This window comes from Ambystoma mexicanum, chromosome 4q, assembly GCF_040938575.1.
Source record: "Ambystoma mexicanum isolate Mex_15411 chromosome 4q, UKY_AmexF1_1, whole genome shotgun sequence".
Lineage (NCBI taxonomy): Eukaryota > Metazoa > Chordata > Amphibia > Caudata > Ambystomatidae > Ambystoma > Ambystoma mexicanum.
The window spans coordinates 331,679,782-331,702,301 of NC_090928.1; the positions used below are offsets into that span (position 1 = coordinate 331,679,782).

At 42.2% G+C, this 22,520-nt stretch overlaps 1 protein-coding gene across 5 annotated transcripts in view; it reads left to right on the forward strand.

Annotated features, from left to right (window-relative positions):
* The window catches only part of RASGRP3 (RAS guanyl releasing protein 3), a 702,554-nt gene that overhangs the window by 443,898 nt on the left and 236,136 nt on the right, over nt 1-22,520 (forward strand). For 4 of the 5 annotated variants that reach the window (XM_069607912.1, XM_069607913.1, XM_069607911.1 and 1 more), the window contains one exon: nt 8,256-8,320. The exons of the other annotated variant lie outside the window; for it this stretch is intronic. The gene's annotated coding sequence lies outside the window, so the exon portion shown is untranslated. The remainder of the gene's footprint in view (nt 1-8,255; nt 8,321-22,520) is intronic. 5 annotated transcript variants of the gene reach the window in all.

Sequence of the window (22,520 nt, forward strand, 5' to 3'; positions counted from 1 at the left end):
TATAAAAGAGCCATATCTGATTAGCTTTGTGGGGGCGTGGATGGCATTCCAGCATGGAGAGATTATGAGTAGGGGAGGAAGTGGAGAGGCAGGTATGAGAGGAGTATCAAGAAGAGCACGAACCTAAATATGCAGAGATGGAGGAGCAAGAGCATTGGGAGAATAAGAAATAATAATAGGAACAGGCAGGCCAAGAGCAGAAGGGCTCAGACCAGTAGGTTTACCCGGGTACAGAGCAGGTGTTAAGATGAGGGGCACCCGCAAAGAACCACAGTAATGTAGGACTCAAGTGGAAACTCCAGGTTAAGGGTGGGCAGAGCCATTGCTAAGGGGGGCTTAGGGGTTATAACCCCGGGTCTTTTGGTTGTAGCCCCGGATAGAATCTCAGGGTCTACAACCAAAAGGCAAGGTAGCCCCGCGTCCCGACAATTCTGACATTAGTGTAGCCCCCGGATCTTTTCCAGACCTAGCAACACCCCTGAGGGTGGGGTAGACTTGTTGAGGACCTCGGGGCAGAAGCTGGCAGGTAAAGACAGAAGGTAATAGAATGGTCGCTGAACGAAGTCATGGGTCATATATCCCCTGAACAGTTGCTCAATTGAGTGCTATAACTCAAGGACCATCAATATTAAAAAAGACACAGGAGGGTCAATTTAAGGAGACAATACACAGGCCACCATCACTATTCCTAGACCCTAGAGTTAATATAGAGGTGGGGGAGAGAAAATACTGTCCAGAATTGCCAAGATAGTGGGGGATACTCCCCCATGGTATCCCAGGCAAGACTGCTATGCCATGGAGACCTCTAGGGCAGATGGGGGGAACTTTGCACATGCCCATTTCAGACCCCTGAGGATACGAGGGATCCAATGACCTCCAGAGGCCATTCACGAAACTCTGACCATGGTTGTATAGGGCTTGGCCCATCAAAACTACAGGGAGTGTGTAGGGGCACGTGCACTTCTGAAGACAGTCAGCCTCATTTTAAATGTGGCAGAGTGGTGACTCGGTGTAAAATCAAGGTGTAAAGCTTGTATGCCTTGATTTACCACTCCACCACATTTCCTATGCAGAGACAAATCATAGGAGGGACACGAGTGGAGATAAGGTCTCTGCTGTGCATTGCTCCTCCTTCTTGTCAGTGGGTTTCTTTTCACGCCTGCATGAATTGCATGTAGACATACAACACATGTATTTCTATGGCAACCACCTCGGCTTTGTGCCTGGTCAAGACCAGGTGGCTGCCATAGGCATCCATTAGTAAACCCTGCCTGCAAAGCGTCTTTGCCCCGCTTTTACTCTTGACTTCTTCCCTCCGCCTCTAGAACTTTAGAAAGTGCATGCATGAGACCCCCTAGCAATTGAGTGCTAATGTTGGCGATCCCCTGCAGGCCATTTCGATTTTTTTAAAAAAAATAAAACTACCCTGAATGGCCGACTTTGTGGCACACTGAGCTGAGGGACTCAGGAGCCTTGCTTTGTGAAATAGGCACTGGGCGTTTGCACTAAAGACCAGCGCCCGTCTAGTGCAGGTGACAGGCTGTATTGTTTAACCCGCCCTGGCAATGTTTCTGATCTTGGAATGTCGCTCTTGCTGATATACCTCGCCTGATAGATATTTCTGCACTTCCCCTGTCTTCAATATAACAGTGAACCTCATATCAAGTGTTTGGGTGTGCTGTGTACTTCTTTATTTCAATGGATTTAGTGAAAACGAAAAGTCTTTCTCCAAAAAGGACTTTGCAAAGGGCATATTGATGGCTTCAGCACTCCCATTTATGGATGTTTTACAAACCTTTAAAAAGTCAGGGCACAATAGTTAATATTGCATTAGTATTTCTGGCTTTGCTTTCTGGTTGGTCTCTTCTTTTCTTTCCAATCGCTATTAATCTGTCTCTTTTTTTCCCATCCCTTTGAAACCACATCTCCATACCTGTGAGATTCAATTTCTATCTTCCACCTTTTGCTCCCCGCATTGCTTGCTTTGTTGTTTTCTCTCTTTACCCAGTGGGGTGAGACCCAGCTCACCACCCGCTTGGATGGGGAGTGGGAGTGTACTTCTGCTGCTTTTCAGTCGTTTGTCGCTCGGCTACATTACACTGGATGACGACCAGCACTCTAGATCTGAGTTGTGACCTGACTGTCTTTGCTGGTCTGCACTTTATTTGGTGTTTTACATTGTGGCCGCGCGCCCCTGTCCTCGTCCTGGTATAAAGACTCTTGGTTGCAAGCTGGGTAACAATCTCTAATGCCTCATAGCAATATGGTTGCTTCCTATTGCCAGTATTACTTGCCGCTTCTTTGCCTGATCTTTCCTTTCCTTTCTCTGTCAGCTCACATTTCAATTGCTTCAGCACTCACACATTCTCGTCTGCCTTAATCCAATTGTCTTTGTTTGAGACTGCGTTCACGTTGTTGTTAACAACTTCAGGTCTTTCATAATTCTGCCACTCGGTTCATTTTTGGCTAACCCCTCTCTGCTCACGCCCCGTCCCTCTTTGCCCGCCTTCATTGGTTCCACTTAATAGTTAAACTCTTTGTACTGTTTATCGCTGCTTCGTTACCTCTGCCCATGTTTTTCTCTCTTCTTGATTAGCGGCCTATACTCCTTTGCAACGCCTCCATTCTGCTCAGCGTTATCTTCTTCCTGTTCCTGAAAAGGTGGACGTGGCTTCTCTGTTCTGGCTCCTTCTTTGGGGAACTCCTCTTCATCTAAGATCTTCTTCTGCTCTTGCCGTCTTGCCATCTTTCGGTGAATACTCCTTTGCCAGGCTTTTGGCAGCCGATATGTTTCTCTTTGATCTTGCTTGGTACTGATAGCAAATGTCACTTTTCAAGACTAGCGCCACAAAGCCCCTTTGTGGCGTACCTGCACTTTACAAAATTCAATAACATTACATTAAACCGCTGGTGATGGGTAGGAACTGGAAACAATAAACAGGGACAGCACAGGGCAGATATATACAGATATGCAATTCAGTATGGAGTGCTGTTGGATTTCCTTTTTGGGGTGTGAATTAATAGCACTGTAAGACTCCGGCGCTCCCTCCTTGCCGAGGTGGTAGTTTTTAAGGGTGATATTGAAGCCCGTCACTTGTGGAATGTCCGCTTTATGGGGTAGGGTGCTTCAGTGATGGAGAGCCAGGAGGGTGAAGGAGAGTGGAAGCAGGACACAGCACATGGTCGAGAGCGGGTGAATAGGAGGAGGAAGGATTAGGACCCTAAGGTGCGAGAGAGAAAGTTTCATCAGATTGGTTTAAGCCAGGTAGGGCACTGGGGGCTTGCCTACGGATGAATGTAAACACAAGATGAAGGACAGGAAGCATAGAGGGTGATATTTAATGGATGACCAAGCTGTGGATGAGGATCATGGGGATTCATAGAGGGTATACCTCACCGTTGGCAGATCCTCAGGAGGGTTAGCCTGGCAGACATATAATTGAATGTGACAAAGTGCTGAAATTTCAGGTCCCACCAAAGAGAACTTGCAAACCTTGTGGTGTAAGGTATGGTGGCCAGGCAGAAGGGATGTAGGACAGGAGATTAGATGTGCTGCACTGGCGGTTGGGAGAAAGTCCAGCTTAGAGAAGCTCAAAATCAAGCAATGCGGCATCAGTAATAGATGGAGATAGGTGCTCAGGGTTCAATGTAGGGAAGGAGAAGTCAATTTGAGGATATAACGTTTTTGGGACGGGCGGAGTAGTGTGTGACGAGAAGGGGACGAAAGATAGACCCCTGTGGGAACCCTAGTGGGATGGGGGTGTCCAGTGTCACATCAAATGGGAAAGGTGCAATCGTTCAGCCATTATGCCACACAAGCAAGAACTGTGGCCGGAAAGGCAAGATGTGATAGTCTGAAATAAAAAGGGATGTCAACTTGGGATAGTGTGAAACAATGAGGGTTGGAGTGTCTGCTAGGGAACCTAGATTGGAGGGGTTCACTGACCCCCGTTGGATTTGTGGTGTAGACCACATTTTCAGAAACTTTGGATGCACAAGGAAGGAGGGACAGGTCTGTTGGGTTGTTGGGGTCAGGAGTGGGGTTCCTCTGCATGGGTATGAAAGTAGCCTACTTGAAACAGGCTGGCAAGATACCAGAGTAAAGTGAAAGTTTTAAGAGTGGAGAGAGGCAGGAGCATGTGAGGGGTGCCCTCTACTTGGCCTTTTGTGGTAGGAAGGTGTCAACAGGAGCAGACAAGGAGTTGCCAGCCTGGAGGATATGTGGCAGGTCAGCTGAGGTGGTTGTCTTATAGTCTTACAGTAAGAAGAGGGTGAGGGGTGTAGGTAGGTGGTAGAAGGAAGGACAAGTGAGGAGAAAAGGGAGGGAGACAGGGTGTCCTGTGTGATAGAGTTTTTGGAGGATAAAAATCTGGCAAAGTCATCAACTGAGAGTAATGAGGGAAAAGAGTAGCATAGAGTGGCTGTGCGAAATTCAACCATCCGCATGGTGGGTGTGCGCTCGCCTGGGCTTTTTTTAAATTTTAAATGAAATTGAATGATGTTAGATCAACCTCTGGAAAATGTGAGAGGCTAATTCACACACATTTTCCCATGCTCACTGCACAGCATACACATAGACCCATGTACTCTAGGCGGGCACAGCCTACATGCCCTGTCCCCCTTGTCATATTTAGTTGTAATATGACAGCAAAGAGTACATCGAGGCATCTCAGAACGGGGAAGGCAAAACCATCCACCTGCCATGGCCAGCCTAATTAACTTACAAAGGCACCATGGATCCCCCCCTTCCTTTGTTAGCTGCTGGTGGCAACCTTGCATACTAATCAGAGTTAATTCAAACAGGCCCACAGAGGGATGGTCGCAGGACTAGCAAAGGACAGGAAAACCCCAACACCCCTTTGATATGCACTGTGTCAACTTGAAGCCATCTCTGCCCTCTCAGTATCAAGGGCAGTGACATGTCATGTCTGGAACTATGTATTTACAGTAGTCATTCCCGTAGCGGGACCCCATTCAGAAGGTACGAGTATGTGGGTTGACAGAGACCAAAAGTCTGGTGCACCACAGCTTCAAGGCAGACCTGCCGCTTTAATCAGGAACCTCAGAGAGTGCCATTAACTAGAGCGACCCTTGTATCCAGACCAAACAGGAAGATGGGTGGGACTTAGCATTACATGTTTTCTGCCCTTTACCTTTTCTGTTGCAAAGCACACTGGTTATTACCCTAATCTATACAGGGGATTGTTGGTTTGAACCCAGGATTGGTTCATTAAGGTAGGCTTAGCCTACACCAATCACTGGGGCTCCTTTGGCTTTAAAAGAGGGTCGAGCCCTGCTTTTGGTAGATCATCTGAAGACTTTGCAAGGAGTCCGCATTGGACTCTGGCTGAAGGTAGTCTGCCTTACAGTTTCCCCCAGTGAAGGAAGGCCAGGATTTCCAAAGAGGTAAGCAAGATGCCTCCCCTAAACATCTGCCATTGAACAGAGGGAGATACTGAAACCAGAGGACCCTCCAGCAGCTCCAGAACTGATACCCAGCCAGCAGACAGCGTGCCCTGCTAGGCTCTGCAGCAAGCTTTCTAGGTTGGAAGTGCCAGAGAGTCTCTGAATGAAACCAAGGACAAGGCCTTTGCCAGCAACACACTCCTCAGCTTTGGACTGAATGCCTTAAATGGCAAAACAAGCCCATTGAAGAAGCTAGGAGGAGTGCACCAACAAGCATCAACCAGCTTCTGCCTTGAAGGACATTTTTGAGCCAGTCGAGCCCCTCGAGCGCAACCAACTGCACTGCTGACTGTTGTCACGCCGCAGTCGCTAACAACATCTGAGACGCCTTGACCAGTGCTACAGACCCACCAACCAGTACTGAGACGATTCCTGACCCTGAGCCACTGTGTAGGCCAGCCTGCAGCTGTCCATCCAGCCTCGCTCGCCGAATTGCCTGCTGCCTGATACCCGCAGCTGTCTCCCATCTTGAACTCTGTCGCAGGAGCTGTAAAGCGCACTGAAACCGACTCTACACTGTCAATCACCAAGAACAACTACAAGCACAAGGTGAATTGTGGTTCTGTGCCCCTGGTCCGTCTGCGAAGGCCTCTAGTGACATTTGTCAGCCCATTGCTCCCTTTGTTCTAAAACCAAGTATCCTTGAACTATTGTGATTAATTAGTTTACCGACTACCCTCCTGTCAGTATCCAGAGTGCATGCCCTTTCCTGCTTGAAACTGTCTGTCCTCTGCCTTCCTTTACAGGGTGGGTTGTATTTTGACGGTGCTAGAACTTTCTGTTGTGGTAATAATAAAGTCATATTTTTATACAACCTTGACTGGACAGTACCTTTCATCATTGGATAATAATTGTATATTCGCTGTGTTGCAACTAACCAACGATCCACGACCTTGTGGATATAAGCCTGCTGTTCCATTCACGTATCAAAATTGGACAAGGAGGTTTATAATTTACTTGTGTTTCCAATCTGCTTGGATCCCTTCAGGTGTACTAGAGGTGTGGGGCTGATTGATGGTTTAGAAACAGATATTCATCCCTGGACCACTGGTGCCCCGGAAGTTTATTTGTCACAGTGGCAAGCGTTAAGTGGAGGGTAATGATAAGCATACAAGAATAAGACTAAGAGAGGACATACGTTTAGGTTAATAGCTGGGCTTGGCTGAGTCCAGCGCAGTAATGAGAGCCAGGAACGATTCCTTGTAGGGAAAGACAGGGAGCGGGTTTTAGGGCAGCTACCCGGCATGTCCTCAGCTGTTGGATAGATGTGGGGATCTATCATTGAGGTTGTGGGGAGAGGGAGTGAAGGAGAGAGTATGGTAATGGTGCTTGAAAGTTTGGGACTTTTACAAATGCACTTTGTATCTTGACTCACCTTTTGTTTTCAGACTTGGTAGAAAAGAAAGCGAGAAAATCGTACCTTTCTCCTTAACTATTGAATTCCATTGAATTGTCATGGAAGTCATTCACTGACAACATTTTAGCCATGCAAGTATTTTGACTTCCAATAAAATGGACTGACTTCCAAAATGTTAGCCTGGGGCATTTATGACTCCCCCCCCCTTAAAGGCTAAATGTTATGTTATGTTGATTTATACCACGTACCGCTACCACCCAAGGGCCATCTCCAGACATTCTGGGTGTACTGCAGATGAAAGAGTGACATCTGCGACCCTCACAGCCGTACCCATAAGCCCACCCAGGCAAACTGGCTGAGTACAATGGGGTGGGCATCGAGGGAAGGATGGGATGTCTGCAGAATAGTGGATTCATTCAGAGAAGGCATGGGGTGGTGCCAGCCACTGGGGAGGGAGATTAATGACTTCCTCCTTCTGTCTTGCCGGCTAGTCACATGGAGTCTTTTATGGAAGGCAACACAATGATCAACCAATGAACATGTGTGCACCTTATTCTGTCATTGTGTGCATTTTGGCATGCCACAGGCCTTTTCCTTTTTTTTCTAATACAATAAATCGGTCTGACTTCAGACAGCTCTAATAAATGACTTATAAACCGAGGCAGTGTCTCTGTCACAGGATAATTACCCACTTTTTTGACTCAGGCAATAAGTTGGGGAAGGGTCATGACCCTAAGCTATCAAATGACCCGCTAAGGTCTATAATGCTATAGTGCATACTGTCAATAGCATATAGGTTTTGGAGTTGTGGTGGTGAAATAAAGTTGAATAAGCACATAAAAGGTCTTAGTAAGTTAAATGTGATTTTATTATGTGATATTTAAATAACAAGGTTGTCTTTATAGGGGAAGTATTTTAATTTAAAACTCGGTTGCACTCAACAGTTATACAATGAGATTGCTGGGTGTAGTAGAAAAGGCATGGGTTCCCTATGTGAAAGTGAGTCGTAGTTTAAAGTGTTATCGTTCACTTTGGTGTGATAAATTGAAGTGTCTTTTTCAAAGAAATCTTCCTGGGAAATTTCATTGCTATTTCTTGAATGCAGAGCTACAGTGTCTGCTGTCTCCCAGTCTGCTTCTGAAGTTAAAATACTTGAAATATGGCCAATGTCAGTAGTTATTGCCTGCATTGTGAACATTCTGATTCGCTGAGAGGAGGTCAATAGGAATGTCCATGTGCTACTCATTTTTAACAATGGCTATTTCTGCTTTGGCTTGAAACATATTTGTGTGATTCAGTGCCCATTTCTGCACTGTTTGGTTTATCTTATTTTTCTGTAATTCTTTGTGCTTGGTTCTTTTAGAAGTGGACACACCAATATAAAAATTACCTGGCAATAAATGGCATTATTTGTTTTTGTATCCGGTTACAGGAGATCCTGTACCAGCCAGCAGATACTAGAGGAAGAGTCTACCTGCACAGGTGACCCCAACTGAGGTGTGTGTTTGGATACAATGCAACACGTTTTTTTTTCTGTCCTCTTCCAAAAGTAAACTGTGCTTACATCCTATATAATGAAAGGCCAGATGAATGTTTGTCCAATGCAATCATGCACAGTAAATACTGCCCGCTTCGCCTGTTGTCAATGCTAGAGGGAGTTGTTATCTTAGGAAATATATAGTGGTCCTACTGTCCTTTCCTTATGCACTTTGGCCTGTGTACAGGGCTTTGACACTAGTTTTATATATTGCATTCGGGAAGATGCAGATTTCAAAATGTAGCTCTCTTATGTGGTCAACCCTGTAAATTGATTTGATGGAACTTTGTCCCATGTTTAGGGTGCAAGTGCTGGCATTGAGGCTATTTCAATTTTCAGACTATCCATCCCGCCAATGACCGTACATTTGCTTTTTAATTTTCCTGACATAGCAACATATTCCCATGTCTTTTGTTTTGGCAGATGCCCATCCAGTCCTGTCCTTTTCCTTTGCAATCCGGGACTTGCAGTTCTGTGTTACTAATGGCAAGTGCAAAGATGAAATAAGCCTGGATGTGTATATTCCAAATGGCAAAGGACATGATGCCATGCATGCTATTGCTGAACAAACAAATGCCTGAATGGTTGTTATTTCCCTTGTGAGTAACGCTCTGTTCACAGACGATTGAACCAAGCACTCATAGATGACCTCGCTCAAGATAACAGCAGCCCATGTGAGGCCCATAATCTGAGCCCGCTATATTCACAAAATGATGCATGGCATTTATCCGACACCCCTTTGATTGTGAGCAAATGAACACTCGATTCTGCACACTTCACTACACATGAAAGTGAATGGAAAGTTGGGAGCATTGCCCATTTAAAAGGACTGGAGAGAAAAATCCCACCCAGCACCTTACAGTTGTGCAAGTGTCTATTTCACGCTGAGCCCACCATAGTGCACACCTGTCTCCTTCTTGCCTGGATTTTACTTGTGAACACAAAACAGCACAACACAGCCCATGAGACAGGAGGTGGAGAGAGTTGGTACAAGAGTACACCCCCCCCTGAGGTGTGTCTCCCCCTAGGGCATTAAGGGTCACCCAGGGAAAGTCCCATTACTAAGGAAACACAGTAAAGGCAGCACACAAAACCTCAAACTGTTCAGTGCTTGCTCTTTTCTGTTCATGTAAGTGTTAATGTTTGACAAAGCAAACCAAGGCGGCAGCAGCAGCGTGCCCTCTGAGAACAAGATCCGCTTCCTCAGGTGGACGAGGGCATGTACGCTGCCCTCAACAACCCCCAAAACAATCTCCCCGAATGTGACAGTTCTTTGGCCGATGCCGCAGAACACAAACCTCACAATTCAATGCTCCTGGTTTGAATTAGGAAGCAAGGCGTTCAAACCCTGGGGCGGAAAAGTCAAACAGGCTTGCAGCAGCAGCCTGTGATGGCACATCTCAAGTGCCTTGCTCATTGCAAAAACACTTTACAACTCACTCTGTGTGCGGGGGCTCCTCGCCAGAACCATTGCCACAAACGCGTCTGCTCTAGGCCCTTCCACCAGACACCTCAGTGCATGAGTATTCTTCTTTAGGCACCACTCTGAGTCGGGAAGGCTTTTCAGTGCAGGGCTGTCTGTAGCTGTTTCACGTGTGGGGCCTGTTGCACCGTCACAGACAGGAAGCACACCTGCAACAGTGCAGGCTCCTCCACATCTCTGATTACCACTCTCTTCATACCAGCTGGATCAAAAGCCGACTTCTCGTGGTCTTCATTCTCACTCTCCTCGCAGGAGAGCACCTGCAGTAGAGACCTGGCCAATAGCTATAGTAATTGGAGTGGCCTTAAGCAGCAGGGCTTCAAGAAAGGCAGTCTGCCCACCAATAGTCCCAAAATCAGGTGCAGCCAAGAGGGTAAACACCTGGCTGCAGTGCCTTTCATCCCCTCTGCCAGGTAGGCATAGGCATGTTCCATTTTGCTGCAAATCCATGGTGGTTCCCTGGCCCAGAAACCACTGCGGCTGCAAAAACTTTGTAAGTATCGCATGACTAAGAACGTCCTCATCCTAGTCAAGTCAATGTGCCACAGCCCTTCTCAGTCTCATTCTCCGCCCCCAACAAGAAAGACGGTACCATAACATGTAAAAGCATATCTATCTTCCACTATAGCTGTTAAGCATTAAATCATGCACTCAAGGGAGGGTTTTCCAGCTGTATCAGGCTACTCTGCCCACTCCGCCTGGAATAAGACCCCAAGCAGTAGCACAGAGCTCAATGTGTATCAATGCCTTTGTTTCGGAGGAGGTTATCATTAACGTAGCAGTTATTCCGTCATTTGCTTAGGGCCATCTGTTTATCAAGGGTGCAGCACACAGATCTCGCTTGTTTGAGTCAACCACGTAGCATCTTGAAGAAAATTGGGGGAACCAGCTTCAATACCTGGGCTCTTGCCCTATGGAATGTTCTTCCCAGACATCTTGCTGATAGTAACACAACTGCTCTCTACAAGAAACATCTGAAGACTTTCCTTCTTGAAGTAGAACTTGGTTAAATTACTAGAAAATACATCAATACAACCTACTCAGTTTTGGCTTGCCCCCTTTTGTGCCTGTTTTTCCCCTTTTTCTGACTGTCTTCTATGTTATTCTTTGTAAGCGCCTATGGGTTAGTGGTGCTATAGTAAAATGCAGATAGATAGATAGAACTGGCAAGACAGGAGTAGTGCAAGGACTAGGACATTTCATTTTAATTTATTGTATTTTATATCCCAATCTGCAAAAAGGGCCTCCTGATGCACCCTATTAAGCAACAGCAAGTTCAACAACTAACAAATAAAATTAGTTATTAAAAAAGTAACATCAAAACACACAAGAAGAGGCCGAATTATCTGAAAACTGGCTACGGAGCAGAATCCAGCAGCAACTGGACCTGGAAGTAGAGGACATTCCGGTCAAGATGGCCAGTTAAAGTCATCTCCAACCAAAATATCAAAGTATAGGGTAGCATCTCCTACCAATCTGGCTGCCCTTTCTTGATATTTTTCACCCTTCTATTACCGATCTCTTATCAGTACCCCTTTCCCGTATCCTCACTATTTAGTACTCTTCTTTTGGTTCTGATCCCACTCTAAATCCCTCACTCTCTGCCTCACACTGCACCTCTGAATCATTGTGTTCCCTCTTTTCTATGGCCTCCCCCTAGCCTTCCTCTTTCTTACTGTCTCCTCCAACCCCTGGGCTCCTTTTGCTTTACTCTTCTTTCCGAGGCTCTCCTCAATCTCTCCCTCCCCACTTGATAACCCTCAGGCAGTCCCTCTTGCACCCAATACCATCTGCTCTCATCTCTTCAGTGCGTTCTCGTTTTCTTTCTTCTTTCGTCTCCCTTGTCATTTCTTCACTCTCTTATGTCCTCTTTCCTGTTTCTTGCAAGAATGCCACTATTTTTTCAATCCATAAAAAACCTTGCTCTATTCATCTGTTCCTTCAAATTATTGTTGTATCTCTTTTCTTCCTTTTATTTTTAACTTCTTCAACATGCTGTCTAGTCTCAACTATTTCTTTCTTCAGATGTAATCTAATTCACTCCTTAATCCACTTGTCAATGGTTTCCGCCCTTGCTTCATCACTGAAACCTCTCTTTTCTATGTCTCTAACCTCCTTCTTCTGCCTGTCGCTCAAATCTGCTCTCTCCTATCTTCTTCTTCTTCCATTGGTTTTGATAAAGTTGGTCAATCTGTGATTTGCTCTTCTCTTACTTCTCTTGGTGTTCCTAGATCTGTTCTCTCTTGGATACATTGTGTAAATCATTATTTTTCCTTTTAATATCAATAAATAATTTAAAACATTTAGAAATGAGGAATGTTTTTTCCCCCTCCAAAAAAAGAGTGCTTTATTAAGTCTGAAGAGGTAGGGAAAATGAGGAGAGTTGTATGAGTGAGCCTATCAAAAAGTAAAATTGCTTACACAAAAATATTATTGCTGATACAGTCATGGCAAAGAAAGGAACCTAAAAGCTTTCACAAAATACATGTTTATGCTACAAAAAGCACACAATGAAAATATGACAAACTCAGAGAATCCAGGTAAGAGGACAGAGCAAGGACAGCAGAACTCACATCCAGGGGTGTTGCTAGGTCTGGAAAAGATCCGGCGCTATGCTAATGTCGGGACTGTCAGGACTCAGGGCTAGCTAGCCTTTTGGTTGTAGTCCCTGAGCTTCTATCCGGGGCTACACCCAAAAGACCCAGGGCTATAACCCCCTCAGCGCCCCGTAGCGACACCTCTGCTCACAATTTGGGATTAACTCCTATACTAACCATTATGACCCAAAGCTAGCAAGATACATTTACTAGAGTTTTACTAGAATCATGCTACCGCCTGCTGCTAGATAATAGAAATGGGGGCGGAAATCTAAGCAGACTCTTGAAGCGGGTGCTGATGTTTTAGTTTGTGCCGTTTTGAATTTTGCATTTACCTGAGAAAGCCGAGTTGAATACTTGCTACTCATTTAGTGTGGTGGTTGTTGTGGGTGCACTCGATGTAGAGATAGTTAACTACGACATATTTAGAGAGCCACGCTTTGCTGTGTTGTGGTATGGCATTGTCTGTGAGTGTAACGAGTGAACGAGTGCATATACTTGTGTGGGAGTATACCTTAGAGTATACCGAATGGAACAGGAGCCGAATCTGTTGATGGTAATGGAGGTGACAGGTGAAAGAGCTGTTGCCGGCTCAAACCACATTAATAATTCTCACTATGTTATGCTTTGATCCCAATGATCTTAGCTTGTATATACATGTCTCTGCCAACTTATCTCATCATTCTAACTACTGTTCTAAATACATGTATGCAACTATGTATATAAATAATTTCAAGTTTTTGCGCCCTGATGCCCCTGGGCCTGTTGGTGCGCGTTATAAATAAATAAAATACAAAAAATACTAAATCAATATTGCTGAAACTGTGATACTAGCCTCTCCTGAACGTGCTGCTGTTGAATGTATCAACATGCAGGCAATCAAGGCAAACAATACACATAATACAGACAAGACTAATGAACTAGTGACAGGTTCATAGTTACCCTCTCAGGTGAGGGCTTATCCTCGCCGTGGGAACTGGACATGCATACCTAAAACTATAACAAAACATTTTTTAATAGCATCAATGGTTGTGGAAATGTGAGTGGGGCTGGGAGTGGGATCAAAAGTGGGAGTGAGAAAAAAGTAGGAGTAATGACTAACTACTACCCAAAGAAAGGATCTCTTAACATGGGAAATGGGAATGACATCATTGAAGTAATAGAGCCAAGCATGAGTGAGCCAATCAAACTCATTGATAAAGTGGCTGCAGCCCAAGAGATAGCATGTGAACTTAATGAGTTATTGCCATCTCTGGCAACCAAACTAATAGAAAACATATTTACGCCAACAACAGATACTAATGACAGCGAGGCCCCGTGTGGCCAACAAAATAACAACGGTCTGGATAGCATAATCTTTTCACATGTGCAAATTAGTGTGCCTTCTTCTGTGAAGAATCTATCACCTAAGTCTAATTTACCTACTCTAGCCCTCCCTGCACAATGGATAGATCCAATGTGGCAGTAGACCCAGTAGAAGATGAATATAACGCAGAATCCAACATATTGTTACTGAACGTGACAGCAACTCATGAGTAATGCCAAAGTGTAGATAAGATAATAACTGAAGAGAAAGGTCTAGTAGAGACATCAGAGAAATCTAAAGTAGCATTCCAAACCCAAGTAATGACTACGATAAATGAGATTTACATTGATAACTTAGATGATTGCAACATTAGCACGACGAGTATATCATCCTCGGCGATGTTCGAAATTGTGGAAAATCTTCTGTATAGTTTAAATACAAAATGCGAAAGGATAGAAAAAAAATAGATGTCCAATCCTTACTGCTCCACAAGAGTATCAATCACACCAGAAGAGTATATAAAGATACTGCTACAAACATCGAAGAGAGCAGCCAAAATTATCAATTGGAGCTAGAGATACTGGTGACACAAGAGACACAAGAGCTAAGTAGCCAAGTAGAAACCCAAAGCAATTTAAAAAAAAGTTAATAAAACTATAGAACCTAAAAATATCAAACAATCAAGTTGAGGAAAATAACGATGATCATAATATAGCAGAAACAGACATAGTACAAATACTCCCTATGATATCAAAAAGAAAAGGAAAACCAAAATTGAAAATTAAAAAGCAAGTAATAGCTCAAGCAATAATGTATACCTCTAAAGGACAGACAAAAAGGGTGAATGGATGTATCCATACTGAAGAAGTAAATGCACCAAAGATAACACAAGAAACAGGGAGTACTGAATCATGTGATATCAATGCACTAGTAGGACACTGTCCGCACAATGGGAAGCAATACCACATTTTAAATACAGAGAATTAGGTTCATAATGAAGGAGACACGAATAGTTCTGATCTAAATTGAGAACCAATGTCTCGAAATGGTATTCGAAAATATTTATGTGAGCTCATGAGTGAGTCTCGAGAGCAACAGAACAAGAAAAACACCTCCAACTCCACTGAGAGAGAAAAGAGAAGAAATAAGAATATAGACAAGCAGAACATTGTAGCATGTGAAAGTGATCCGGTAGGAATACAAAGAGGCCAACAAGTAGAGTGTCAAATGGAAAAAGCAAATAATATACATGTGCAAGCGACCAGCACCCTTATTAGACCTACAGAAACAATTACCATCCCTGATAATATACTGAACATTGATGCCAGTAGGCAGACAACAACTAGCAATAACCAAAATAGTACAGAAAGTAAAAGCCTAGTCACAACAAAAGAAAGAGTCGGAGACCGCAATGTTGATAATAAGGGCACTACAGAAAAAATTATTTGCCAGAATTGACAGAGATGCTCTTTTGAATAGAGCTACTGGATTACGAATACTACATGAGATAATAACACTCAGAGTGATACCGACCAAAGATATCCTCGTTGTTGATCAAATAGAGGATAAAAATAATGTAAGATCCAATATCTCGCCAAAATGTCATTTTATCATGGCTTATATCATCCAGTATGAGGACAAACTATTTAAATTGGGATATTGTTGTAAATAAATTGAAATGAGAAAAGCCAAATACCCAGCAGAAAAGCTACAGGCTATCACTAGGCCAACCACCACAGATGTACTTGCTCAACCTAGCAGTGGTCCCGCATCAAAGAGGAATCAGACGAACATGATTGAACCTAATACACTCGCAAATTTAGCGACAAAAGTAGCACAAATTGATGAAGAACATGACAAAGCAGAATACTGCCAATGTGTACCCACCGTCTTTAAGGCCCACTTCTCAGAAATATTACGATAACATTAGTAGACTGTGTTCATGGAACACAAGAGGTTTTGCTCATCTGTCAGTGCCTGGTGGGCTCTTAGATAACATCATTTTTTTTTAAAATAGTGGCCTTTCAAGAGACATGGATGACTAAACCCTGAGATTGATGGTCCTGTGGTTAGACTACTTGTGACAGTGCGCCATCCTTGGCACCTCACAACGATGCTGACCACACCCATGGTACAAGCAGTAACAATTAGCAGTAACATACAAGGTCATGGTCGTATCCTACTAGTTAATGTCTGCGGTCCACCGAATTATGTGGCAACTAAAAACAATAAAGCAATAGTGAAAAGAATCCTGAGATCCTCGTATTGTGGCATGCCAATTTTTGTTCTGGGTGACTTTAACGCCAGAATGAATGCCCCAATTGATTGTCCATTCACGCAAAGTAAATCTGGACCTCGTAATACTTTTGAAACTAATAGGCAAGGCAAGAGCGGGATTGAGCTGTTTAACCTTTTCAATTTTTCTTTTTTTTTTATTATTGATACAGTTGATAAAATCAACTTTTCAATACAGATTTATACAAACATTTTTAAAAAAGAAAAAACTTCAGTTGATACAGATATAAAATCAGCTATTAAGCAAAATAAAAACTAAAACTAAAAATACAGATTCATATATAAAAGTTAAATAATTTTAACATTTCTAATTATAAATCATTTAGCAGCGGGAGAGAACAAAAAACACAAAAGCAAGAGAACAACCGAATAAAAACCCAGATATTCATATAATGCTCTTCTAAGAATCAAATTGACTTCATCATTAAGGAACAGTAATCTATATATAAACAATCTTGTTTATATATTTTCCAAATATGTGGTTAACATAAGACATAGTTGTTTTTAACTTACTTAACTGAAATATATTTCATTTACATTATCTCAGCACCAAGCAAAGTTTCTTTTAATTTTAACGCTTTCAGAAAATTAACTACAGCTATTCTTATGGTAGTGATCTGGGTATTATAAATTTGCTGCCAAAAATTTTCAACTGAGAAAGCAGTATGTGTTTCGAAATGTTTTTTGAAATGTTCTATTCTCATAGTCAATAGAAGGGGACATACTGCATTCAGATGATATAAGGTGTTATATCATTTTCTGTGTTCTTACAAAATCGACAAAAACTCTCTGTTTTGCTAATGATTTTCCATTTAGCTAAGTTACTTTTTGTATGCCACCAATTCATTCTAAACCTTAGAAAATCATTTCTTGCTTCTATACCAGGAAAATCTAGCAAGTAACTCTCTGTTGTCCTCATTATTTTGATAACAGTTTCATGGTGTATGGCATGAACAGTTCTTTGACATTGTTCGTAGGTGTTTATCCAGTCCCATATCATTACTTTTTCTTTGGCTTTTTCAGGATTCATTATTAGCAGTTCTTCTGAAACTTCCGTTTTTATCATGAAGTCCCTAACTTGTTGGCGCCAGATGCTGACCGCTCTATGATCACTCGTTATCAAATAATTCGTCAGAACTTTCAAAAGGGAAAAATTATCCTGTTGGACCATGATACATTTTCTATAAAGACTACATAATTTCCACATATACATAACATTTAACGAAGAAATACCCAGTTCGTATCTTAATAAACACATCTGAGAAGCTTTTGGCACATGCAAAACCCTCTTCTAAAAACGACCATCCAATCTTTGCCAGACCATCTCGTTTCTCCACATCTTAGATTCCGCACCATATAAAGAATGGTTGGTACTACTTTTTGACAATAAAATAATATTATTGGCTTGAGAGAGAAAGTGCAGAATTTATAGTTTATGATAGAAGCTTGCGAGGTTGAAGTGCTGATTTCTTTTCCAATTCCTCTAAATATGGAGCATCTACTTTAGAAGTGTTTATATTCATACCTAGATTTTTATATTGGGACACATTCTGCAAGAATTTACCCCCCATAGAGAAAGAGAGACGAGATGCTCTTGCATTTTTGTTGGGTACAATCTTAAGAATTTTGGTTTTTACTACATTAATCACCAGGGTATTTGTTTGTACATATTCATCCAGTTGAGTAAGTAAATTTTGTAGTCCCTTTATCGTTTTTGCCAACAGAACCAAATCGTCAGCATAAAACATCCACGGTATGGAATATTTACCAAGGCGAGGGGCATCTGAAAGAACACAGCTAAATTTCCTTACTACATCTGAAATAAAAAAATTGAAAAGTGTCGAAGCTAATAGGCACCCCTGTTTCAGGCCCTTGAATGTCTTAATCGATTTTGATAGTGCACCGTCCATGGATAAGCGCACTTGAATCGATGTATTCATGTGCAACTGCATTATCCACTGTCTTAAGTAGTTTGGGCATAAGTTATCCTTTAGCTTTTCGTATAAAAGGGTTCTTGAAACCGAATCAAAAGCGGTTTCAAAATCGATAAAAGCCATGTACATTGATTGTTTTACCTGCAGCTCATGTTGTTTGATGGCATCCAAAATCCATAAATTCACAGAGGTGCCAACTCCTACTATAAAACCCGTTTGGTATGGAGCATTGATTCCTGAATCTTTGGTCCATTTATTAAAATCTCTCAAGAGAAGGCGTGAAAATATTTTCCCTGGCCCGTCTTATAATGCGATGGGCCTGTCATTTTTTGGATTCGATCTGTCCCCCTTTTTGTAAATCGGGACAATAATTGACTTCTGCCATGAGTCAGGTATTCTTTTACTAGCAATGATTTGATTGAAGATTACTCCTAGAATAGCAGCACAGCTTTCGGGATTAGATCTTAACATTATATTAGATAGGCCGTCAGGACCAGGGGCTTCAGATTTACTTAGCTTCTTTATGTAGATTTCAATGTCCAAATTATCAAAAGATAGTTCTTGTTTCTCGCCCAGACCACAATTATAGATTTTCCCTGCATAATGTGTGTCTGCATACAAGGAATTATAGTATTGGGCCCGAACCTCCTCAGGCAAAGCATTTATTTGAATCATGGATTGAGCAGTCCCATATACAGTTTTAATGAGACCCCATACCAGGGCAGAATTTTTGGAAGCAATCGAGTGAAGCATGGAGTGGGCATCGCGCATCAGCATTTGTACTATGTTGTTTTATCCAGTTCCTATATTTGTTTTTACATTTAGTTATCAGAGAATTCTTAGTCTCAGGATACTGATATTTTATGTGTCGAATCTCTCTTCTCAAATCAGCTTTTTTATTGCTTACCTCATCATCATAAGAGTGAGAATGTTGTCTCTGAGTTGTATTAAACCTTTGAACTGATTTTTTAAACAATTGAAGAATGGCAACATAGTCTCCATTTAAATATTGTATGGCTGGCTTTAAGATGTCTTTAGGATAGGATACTGCGGCTAATAAGTCATCGAGATTTTGCAAAGACCACTTATAACTATGTCCCTTAATGGACACTCTCAAATCGGTTACGAGTGTATCTTTTAAGGAGCCATTTATTACACTTGGACAACTCCAGGTTAGATGTAAAAGATTGTGATTGCTTTTAGACTGTTTTAATATCTCAAACAAAGAAGCAGTAGCGAATATTTCTGTATTGGTGTATACGTAGTCTATTGTTGAGACAGCATTACCTTGTTGCCAGGTGGTTTTGCTAGGTACATCCCCACATCAAGCATTTCCATTTTTTCTTAGTTTCTTTCAGCTTTCCCCCTTTATCATTCATACAATCCATATTCAGATCTCCCGCAATTACAATGAATTGAACTAGTTTGTCCCTGTCAATCTTGTCCAAGCATTTTGTCAGATCTTTAAAAAAGCGATCTTCTGAGATTGCCAGATGATTCCAATATATATTAAGACATGCAATGCTGTTACTATTGCAAAAATTACGAACTAGCTGCATATAACTATTATAAGCAGCCCACTTCTCAGCTCATAAACCACTAGTTAGCTTTACTGCAGTGAGAAGACCAGCTTTTGGACGACCTCTAGCTGATTTAATAGCAGGCTCAGAGATTACCACATGATTTTCCCAAACCGCAGGGGTAGAGAGCCATGTCTCTTGTAACATGATAATATCATATGAGCTTAAAACAGACTCAGATGAAGGCGTGAGATGCATATGGCCTCTAGTATTCCAGGACGCAAGATGAAGAGATCTCTGTTTTTCTTTGGAAACTAGCTATCATTGATTCATTGTTTTGTTTTGAGTAAAAGTCGTTATTATTTTCGGTTGATTGTCATCGGCTGTAAAATATTTTATTGTCATTGGGTCAAATTGTCTTTCCGCTAAAGGCATCTTCCCATTGGCGTGATTCAAAGATGCATTCATAGGCTTTGAGGGATATATGTTGGCTGCCTTAGAAACCGCAATACTGTTAGTATTTACTGCGGCTGTGGGGTTATCTAGCACAAACCTAGTTGGTAAATTTCGTTTCTTGCTTGCCATATCGTGTATTTAACAATTGCAGATGACATCCACATTTTTACAATAGATTTATCAAGATCATGAATAAATTCTATTTGCGCAAAATCATCGGACTTAATCTATTGTAGGGTTTGTACACTTTTCATGATGTTTAGGACAGAGGAGCGATTTAAATCGTATACTCCAAATTCGCCTCCTCGACATTGTAAAACAAGACTCACATGAGTGGTATCATTACACTTATTATGTCTGTTTTTCTTCTCTTGCTGTTTAGAAGGTGCCAATTGGTTTTTAGTATGCCCAAGACCTAATCTGTCCTCAGGGCTGGCATTATTTTGATATACCCTTGTCTCTTGGAAACTCGGGACAAAATCGCCTGTCTGCTTGGAGTTGCTGGAGCAAGATCTTGACATCGTCATATTGGTGTTTTGCACATTATTTGGGAGAAAGCTACCCATAGACTTCAGGATTTCCTCTCGTCTTTCCTCTAGTGTTGTAAATGAAGTGTTTCTAGAGTCTTTTTCGTTGTCACCACACTTTTCCTTGGTCTGCGCTAGTTGTTACCGATTCATGGCTCCATACAGGTGAAATGAAGGGTAAATCCACGCTAATCGATTTTTCTAACATAACTGAATCGATTAGAATAGTCACACAGAAATCCCCCAGTTTTTAGACTCCGAGTGAACGATGGAATAGACCCCAACTTAAGAATCAACAGTATGGAGGTAACATCCAAATAGCAAAAAAAAATTATTGGATGACATTTCACAAGTAGTAAAAATTTAGAGGTTAGATATACTACAGATTGACATCTCGAAAATCTTAAAATGAAATATCGTAGCTGGTTGCGGAGACACAAAGCAAAAAATAAGCGCGAGCTTTGGATGCAGCTAGCACATCATGCTAAGAGTAACATTAATACTGAGGGGCTGCAAAGAAAAACTTCCTGATTAAGAGTGTGCCTGAAGAGAGTTGGCGTTGCCACATTAAGAACATCTTGGGGGCCTCTCTACCTCGAGATGAAGAACATATGGTAGATTAAGCAAGATGTATCTGTAAGTCATCTAGTGATAATATTTCGCTGATGATAGAAAAATTACCTACATCGCGTGCAATAGTCCCTGATGGCACATGTAATGCCCTTCTCAAGCTCTCCCCTTTCACCTGGGCTAATGCCCTTCATCCTCTAATTAGTGAAATAGGTTCCAGTGGAATAGTACCAGCCTCTTGGAAGGAGAGCACTATCCTCCCTGTGTACAAAAAAGTCTGCAGAAGACTTCCATCTAATTATCGCATGCTGGCCATGTTAGATATTCTGGCAAAAATGTTTGCACGTATACTACTTAATGAACTGAATCAGATCTTACCATCTAACCAGACAGGTTTTTGGGCAAAATCGAGCCCCAGCCATCATTTACTGTGCTTGACCACGACCGTTGAATATGCTTGGGAAAGGTGCAAACTTCCAGTGTATGGGGCAGTCATTGATTTTAGTGCTGCTTTTGGCAAGTCATGAGGAATAAACTGTGAAACAAACTAGTGGACTAATGGCCTGTTACACATGATTCAGCCACTTTATACAGAAACTAAGGTCCGAGTGAGAACCAACGGTGAAGGCCAAATATCTGACCCCTTTCCTACAGAGCGTGGCGTAAACCAGGGTTGCATTCTAGCTGCTACCCTGTTTAATCGCTTTCTGGCTAATTTAGCAGAAGCGCTAAAAGTAGTGGAAGCTCGCTCAGTAAAACTCGGAGCACTTAGTTCCAGTTGGTTAGGTTACGAAGATTACCTTCTGCTGTTGGATTACACTCCGAAAGATGCCCTGGGAGAGTATGCCAATAAAAACGGTCTCTGCCTAAATATCGAGAAAAGAAAGATAGTAGCATTTCTAGGTAAAACGAAGAGTAAAAAGGCGACCACACTAAAATGGAAAGTTGATGAAAAAGAGATTGAATGTGTAGAGTGTTACAAATACTTGGGAATATTAATCGATAAGAAGTTGAGTTGGTCACATCGATGGACAGCGAACAAGGCTAACTGTATGAGAATGCCTTGAGCAATTTCATAGGAAAGCAAGGGGGAAGCTCTATTAAAACCATTTTACTACTCTACTCCTCCAAAATAGTCCCCTGTATGATATATGGAGTAGAATGTGGGGATTCAAATTTTGATCAGAAACGTGTCAAACTTGAGGCTAAAATCTTGCCACTATTATTCAGGATGCCTCAGTTGTTGTCCATTGAATACATTGAATACAAGAGGTTGATCTCTTGAAAGTAACTGGAAAAAGTGACCACAAAATTGTGATGCGATTCGAAAAACTGCAACAGCTTAACAATGGCACAATGAGTGACCTCAAGACTGCCTTTATGGGAATAGACAATCACAAAAAATATGGGACACTTGGACGGCTGCATGAAATATATAGTAGCTGGATAAAGAAAAGTGTTCCAGTTGAAAC